The sequence below is a fragment of the Rattus norvegicus genome, chromosome 2 (genome assembly GCF_021556685.1).
Source record: "Rattus norvegicus strain SHRSP/BbbUtx chromosome 2, alternate assembly SHRSP_T2T, whole genome shotgun sequence".
Taxonomy (NCBI): Eukaryota; Metazoa; Chordata; class Mammalia; order Rodentia; family Muridae; genus Rattus; species Rattus norvegicus.
In genome coordinates this window covers 15,874,006-15,881,997 of record NC_141535.1, presented here as the reverse complement: position 1 = coordinate 15,881,997, position 7,992 = coordinate 15,874,006, and positions in this window count along the sequence as shown.

Below are 7,992 nucleotides of genomic sequence, written 5' to 3'. Positions count from 1 at the left end.
AACAACTATGATAACAAAAAACCCGAGGCAGAAATAGATCGTAAGAGTTCCGCTTCTTATTTTAACCTCTGTGCCCAGAGGAGGAAAGGAACTGAATTGCCTTTGGCACCACTTGGGGGCACATAGGGTGGGTCTCCCTGAGTTGGCAATCCAGGAGACTAGAGAATCAACCATGCCCTCCTTAATAGCCTGTAAAATGGAGTCCACAGGGTTGGGCTCTCAAGACTTTAGGGTTTCGTCATTTATCGTGGCTGTCAGGCTGCCCTTTCTACCCGCTCTACCCGAAGCTCAGTGAGTACTCTTTTCTGTATAAGTTAGATCTGGGCAAAGCCAAACCTTACTGAACAGACCCCAAAGAACTCTTCTCTCAGACCAGAACACAACAGGAGTGCTGACTGCACCTACAGGTATCTATCGGGTGGCACTGACCAATGGCACAAGCAGGCAGCTATGAGCGTTCCTTCACAGCAGCCCTCTGGTCTGGGTTGTTATCCCCGGGGCTGATGGCCTGTGCCAGAGTAAAGGTCATAGGGTTTACCTCTCAGTTTGCAACACTTAGGAAAGCCATTTGGGGGCTGCCTTCTCAAAAGGTTGTGCTGAGAACATCCCCAGCCTAGAAAGACTTAGAAAGGCTTGTATATGTAACTCCCCAAAACTCAAAACAGTGCAACTGTACGCCCTACCAATTTCCGGAGATCCTCCATTTGTGAACCAATGATTCCCGAACATGTTCCTTGGAAAATTAGCTTAAAAAAAAAATCTGAAGTCCAGGATAGTAAAACATGGGGCAGTCATAGGACTACTTGGTGAGCCAGAGCCAGGTAAGGCCCTGCCAGCCAGGTACTCAGAAGGGTGACACTGCCTTACTCTGTCTCTCAGCTATTGGGTTTTCTCTCTCTCTCTCTCTCTCTCTCTCTCTCTCTCTCTCTCTCTCTCTCTCTTTCTTTGGAACTTAAGTTACAGATTTTGTGTGTATGGAGATTTAAAAGACACATTTAAAACGTCTTGTGCTCTCTTTCTCTTTGGACTTGTACTTACACCCCCACTCCAACATTACCCCAGTGAGGGAGTCCTCCACTTAAGCCTCAGAAGGTAAAACTTGCACTCAGCTTTACCCTTTACTCTTATTCCACCTTGAACAGAGACGAAGATCTCAGCACAATAGTTTTTTGATTCCTTCTTAAGTGCAACTTGGAAGTTAAACCCACAGTTGGCTTAGATTACGGGTCCCAAAATTTTGATAGAGCTAGAGGATGTCAAGTACTTCTCACAGTCTTTGGGAATAAAACTTTAGTAAGCAGAGTGAAGGAGAGAGAAGGAGGAGACAGAAAGAGAGCTGGGAGATGGTGGGGAGAGGAGGGAGAGGGAGAGAGAGGGAGGGAGAGGGAGACAGAGAGACAGAAGGGAACTGCCCTAGACTGTGTCCCTTTGGCGCACTCCCTGACAGCGTCAGGGATCTTCCCACGTCCCCAGGCTGCATTCCATCTCTGCAAGCCCATCTCTGGGTCGCTCTGAGGAGAATATTGAATGTATTCCACAGTGAAGTTCCAAGACACATTTAGGATGCTGAGCTTTGGGCTAGGACTGTAGAATGACTCACTGGCTGGGATGGCTGGGTTTTTACTCTTCTCCACCAAGGGCCCTAAGAAGGTGTCCAGCAAAGTGGAGGACCTGAGACCACTGGCCACCATTCTTGTGAGCTAAGACAGTGACAATATCCTGCTAGACCTCTACTCTAAGTGATTTCCCCCTCACATACCCTGACTCCCCCAGAACCACAAACCATGCATAAAGCAGAATTTACTTGCTTGTATATTCCTACTGTTAAGAAAAAACTGCTTTGACTTTATTTTTATTCCATTTAGTTTGAAGAAATCAGATCAGTATCTGACTTATAAACTAAGCAACCCATTTGTCATCTATTTAAAACCTTTAACTACTACTCATTGAATTAAATGCTTTGTTTTTCTCACCAAGTTTTACACTAATTTCAGAACCTCTCCTCTGCCAGACTGTTCTCATTTCTTTATGTAGCAGCTGGTCTTGAACTCTTGATCCTCCTGTCTCCAATTCCCGAGTGGTGGGATTGCAGGTGTACATTACCATGGTCCTCTATATTCTTGCCAAATTTTAAACCTGAGGCACAGAACGTGGAATTCCTTACAAGTAGAGAGCTAGTCAGTGAACACATCTATTATACCCTTAAGTGGATGCTCAGATGAGGACAGAAACTCATGTTTGCCTTTTAGAAAAGAAAGTTTCAGTTAATAAACTGGGTCAGATGGATACTATGAGTAGATTGGATTGAGCAAACCACCAGCATGGAGGCCGTGGCACAGATTTGTATTTGCAAGGAAGCCAAAGGTCTTGTCAGGGGCCAAGTGATTCCCTGAGGTACCATTAATAAAGTCTGGTTACTCATGCCTTCATGCCTTTAGAAGAAATCCAAGCTGGGTGTGGTGATACACACCCTTAATTCCAGCAGTCAGAATGCAAAATCATGTGGAATTCTAGTTCAGCCTTGTCTACACAGGGAGTTCCATGTCAGCCAGAGCGACAGACACAGTGAGACTCCACCCAGCACCTCCCAAAGAAAAGATATCCAAACCATTATTTTGCTATGCTTATTGTTTTGTGGGGTTTTTTTTTAAGTAAGATTTGAGGATTTTGGAAAACAGAAGAATAGTGTTAAGAGTGAAATAAAATACCAGAACTAAAAATTACAAAGAGATTTTTTTTCTAAAGTTATTGATACCAATAATTGAAGCCAATGATGCCAGGACACATTCACAAAAGAAAAGGAAGAGGAGGAGGAGGAGCAGGAGGAGGAGAAGGAGGAGGAGGAGGAGCAGGAGGAGCAGGAGGAGGAGGAGGAAGCACCTTGGGACCCTGGTGTATGCTTATAACCCACAGATGCTAAGTCAGACAGCCTGAAGTCAAAGGAGAGCCTAGGTTGGATGGGTAAATTCTAAGCCAGCCTGAGTTAAGAGTGAGAAGTCTTAAACTTAGTGTAATAGCATTTTATTTTGAAAATGAATCTGGTAAGGTTTTATAGGAAGAGTGTTTCATTTAAGACAAAAGAGATAATATTGAAAAGAAAAATCTATCCTCCAGTTATACATCATGAAATGATAATAAAATAAAAGTTTAAATTTTAAATAAACGTGTTGATATATGCAAAGTATTCATCTGGACAACTATGAGCTTATTTGAATAAAGTCATTTGCAACAATATATTTGGATTCTTTTTCTATGCCTTTCTCTTTTTTTCTCTTTCTTGTGCTTCTATTTTGCCATCTACTTCCTGTTCCCCTTTTGTTCCTTGTGATCTATTTATTTCTGAAACATAGGAAAATGAACTTCATTTGTCTATTTTTCTCACATAATGTTAATTTTGAAAAACAAAACAAAACCATAAGAGATGTATTTTTTCCCATTTTCCCATTTTCTTTTTTCTTTTTTTCTAGACATGGTTTCTCTGTGTAGTCCTGATGTTCTGGAACTCACTCTATAGACCAGGCCAGTCTTGATCTCCATAGAGAGACCAAAAAAAAAAAAAAAAATCTCCGGATGGTGTATTGTGGCTTCTTGTGGCTTTCTCAGACTCGGAGTGAATGACAGAGTGGTGTCAGCTGAGACAGACTCATGTGTTGAGACAAAACATGGGATGAGGCAAGACCCATGGAGGACACGTGTTGGAGGGATATAAATAAGATTCGGAGGACTGTGAGAGGGACATGGGGGCTTGCCTACAGACCTATCTATAGAAGATTTCTTGTCTCATGCCTTTGTTGATCTTCATACTTTGTTGAGAGAGGCCCAGCTGAGAACTTTTCCTGGCATTCCTGTTGGCCATAGTCCTTCTTCCTTCCATTTGGCTGAGGTCTGATTTCCTGTTAGGTACTGTCACCACGGCTGCTACCCAGATTCTACCAAACTGGACTACTTATAAAACATTTACAAGTGAATCGAGCCACTGTTGACCTATGAACTGAACTGCTGATTTCCTGACAAGACGGTTGACATGTGCTCCATTTTTTTTTTTAAACAGATCCACTTCTCCCATATCCTTTCTTCTCACTACCTCTAGTAGGTAATGGGCTAAAAGGGAGGTTAAAGCATTTAAGAATCACCATTAAAAACAAGTTTAAAAAATTTAAAATTATACATACACATCAAAATTAAATTAAAGATGACATTAAAGAAGGCAAGGCCTTTAATCACATCGTCTAAACATTGGCTCTCGGTACTTCTTCATCTTGCAGACTTTGAGAACTTCACATTGAACAACTAAAAGGATTTTTATTATGATATAATTGTCAAGACTCCGTTGTCACTTCTAAAATCGAGTAAAAAATTCTTTAAGCCTTTTAACATTTAGAGAGAGGACACTTTCTCTCATGTCACCTTTGATCCTTTATTTTTTTTTGTCAACTTTTACTTCCCTTTCTTGTGTCGCGACCCCCACCCCTTCTTTTATTTGTTCATTCTTGCTGTTTCCCATGTTGCTAGAAATCAAGAAAATGCCAAGAAATGGCAGCAAAAGGAAGAAAGGGAGACTGTGTTTCAGGCTTCAGTCTGACACTAAAAAAATAGCTTGTAAGGGGTAGGTCAGTCTGGGGTCTGTTCAGTTTCTAACCTCTCTTTATTCTGACTAAGAAACTAGTGGCAACAGGGTTGGCCCTAAGGTTATGGATCTCAATTATTCATTAGTCACTAGAACTAAATTATCATTCAGAGGCAGATGACACACATGTTTTCTTGAACAATTATTATCACTAATCATCTTTTCCTATAGTAATTTATATGCTCTCATTATTAACCCTTGATTTCTATGTAAATCCTCTTCAGATTTTTTTTAAATTGATATGTTTACCTTTGATATGTTTCTTTGTGTTGTCGGACTCTTACTACGGCTCTTGGTGGTTGGGTTTTCAGACTGGGCTGAATGTTGACATGCCCACACAAGACATCTCGCACCAAGTGTATTCTGTATTTGCAGAGTGGACCACCTTCTCCCACCTTCTGCCATATTGTATCCATATTTTTTATGTCATTGTCCAAACATTGACTCTCATGCTTACCCTTGCTTAGTTTTTATCCTGTGCTACATTTGGCACTTTAAATACTTTTATTGGTTGTTTGTGCCTTGTCACTAACACAAGCTTTGCCTAAATAGTGGCCTGGAATACATTTATTTGCTGTATGGAAGATTTTTCCAGATCTTGTAGACACCTTGGTTATTTTCCTGTTAATATTTTATTATAACTATATGGGTTCTAGGTCTTTGTTACTTGAAGAATACTACTCTTCCAGGAGGTTATTATTTTTTTTAAAGATTTCGTTTGTTTTCATATGCATTGGTGTCTTGTTCATATATATGTTGGTGTGAGGATGTCAGATTCAGTGGAACTGAAGTTACAGACAGCTGTGAGCGGCCATGTGGGTGCTGGGAATTGAACCCAGGTCCTCGGGAAGAGCAGTCAGTGCTGTTAACTGCTGAGCTATCTCTCCAGCCCAAGGCAGTTATTTTTTTTATAAAGCCAGTTTTTAAGTAAACTTCATAAAGAGTTCTTGAGATTAGCTCGTTCGTGAGAGATGCAACTTGGTTGGAGACTGACTTTTAATTCTACTAGTTTGAAATATTCCTACTCTGATCTAACAGCTACAGAACAAACTGTGCTACAAGATGAGGACAGAGAGACAGGTATCTTAGAAAACAAGCATTCATAGGTAAGGGGTAATGGACTGAACCGCTTCATTCAAATTCTGGCTCTCTGCTTTACCAGCAGATTCATGGCAAATTACTTTACTCCTCCATGCCTCAGTTTCCTCTCACGTATAAAATGGGTATAATGATTGTGTCTACCTCATAATGTTGGTTGTGGAGATTCCACAGTTAATACAGGAAAAGCACTTAGTACTTGCAATGAGAGGGCCAATGTCAGCAGCTATGATGATGGCATTCACTTATTTCTTAGAGCACCGGAGTCTTGATGCTGTTGGCTATGAATAGCCTAAAGCAAAGGGCTTTAACAAAGCTGATTTTCATTAACTCCATGGTTACACATTATATACAGATGTTTGCAATTGTTCTCTTACCTTTACAAAACAGCTTCTCTATGTCAGGTTTGTGAAAATTCTGATTACACCAGGCTCCTTTTTAAAATGTTAAGTCTGTATTTGATTCTGGTCAGAAAGTGTAAGGGGAGCAGTTGTCCTGAGTCTTTAACAAGCAAGAAAGGTAGGTTCAGGGTTAATCTTTATCAAGGTGAGAAAGATGATGATTGAACATCAAGACAACGACATCACCATTTATGCCAGCATGCACATATATAGACTTCAGAAGTAAAGGCAGAGAAAAAACACAAGGAAAAATTTCTACATTGTTAGGAGCTCCAGAGACCAGAAGCCAAGGGATTCAATTCCCTATTGTATCATTGGAGAATGAATCATAATATCACATCATCTCTTCTTCATTTTGACATTTCTGCAGGAAAGGAGACTTTGATGTTGACTCTAAGCTGAGGGAGATGAGGATATACCCGGAGACCCAAGTGATTTCACACTCAAAGTTGCATTTTAGATAACCCATAGGCCTCCACTCCAGAGGTTTCTTTTGTCAGGCCAGGTGTGGTGTCCTATACCTTTAATCTCAGAGGGCAGAGGCAGAGGTGGAGGAAGGGGTGGAGGTGGAGGCAGAGTTAGAGGCAGACAGAGTTTTGTGAGTTCAAGGTCAGTCTGATATAACATATACATGGCAAGTTCTAGGACAATCAGAACTACATGTAGAGACATTGTCTCAAAGAAACAATAACAAAACTTCCACTTTCCTCAGCTAAACACAGGAAAAAATACATTCCATTTCAAAAATGCATTTTTAATTAATGTCTAAGTCAATACTGCAACAATTTACAATGTAATTATAGCATGCTAAATGAAAATTAAGTTAAAAAGGTATCTGTCTTAGTTAGGGTTTTACTGCTATGAACAGACAGCATGACCAAGGCAACTCTTATAAGGGCAACATTTAACTGGGCCTGGCTTACAGGTTCAGAGGTTCAGTGCATTATCATCAAGGCAGGAGCATGGCTGCATCCAGGCAGACATGGTGCAGGAGGAGCTGAGTTCTACATCGTCATCTGAAAGCTGCTAGCAGTATATTGGTTTCCAGGCAGCTAGGACGAGAGTCTTAAAGCCCACAGTCACAGTGACACACCTATTCCAACATGGCCATACCTACTCCAACATGGCCACACCTCCTAATAGTGCCAGTTCCTGGACTGAGCATATATAAGTTATCACAGTATCTAAATTCAAAATCTAAAATGTAAAAAAAAAAGACAAACCAACAAACATATAGCCACTAGCAAATATAGGGTAGTAATATTTCCTTAGTTTTACATCATTTTCTTGAAAACTATGCTCAACATTTAATTGAAATAAATAATACAGCCTGCTGTGGTTTACATTGAAACTTTCAGTTCTTGTGGCTTTGATTTTTTCCTTTTTATTTGTTTGAAGTACATTTTCTTTTTATCCAGCATTCCACCTTGGTGATATTACTTAGGATAATGCTGCTCATAGGATAATGCAAGCATACTGATTGCTCAGAAAGCAGAAGCCAGGACCAGGCCAGCAGAGGTATCTGGTTGGGCCTGCCCAATAGGAGCTGGAAACTCAGCTATTTGATGTGACCAATGACATTTTTGTTTCAAAGTGCCTCAATGGCTGTGCTTTATAAAGCATTGTTTGCCTTTCAGAGTTTAAGACCTATTTATTTACTGCAGAGATAGCAACAGCTCCAATGACCCTTCCATCTCCCTGAACAGACGGAGAACACGGTTTCTCTACAGTGCCCCTATCACTTTCCTCAGTGAAGAAAAACCGGCCTAGAGACATTTAAATACTCACTTACCTGAGGAAATAGTAAAAGCTTCCTCAACTCTGTGCATTAGTGTCATTCTCCATCTTGAGTTTTGTGATGAAAAA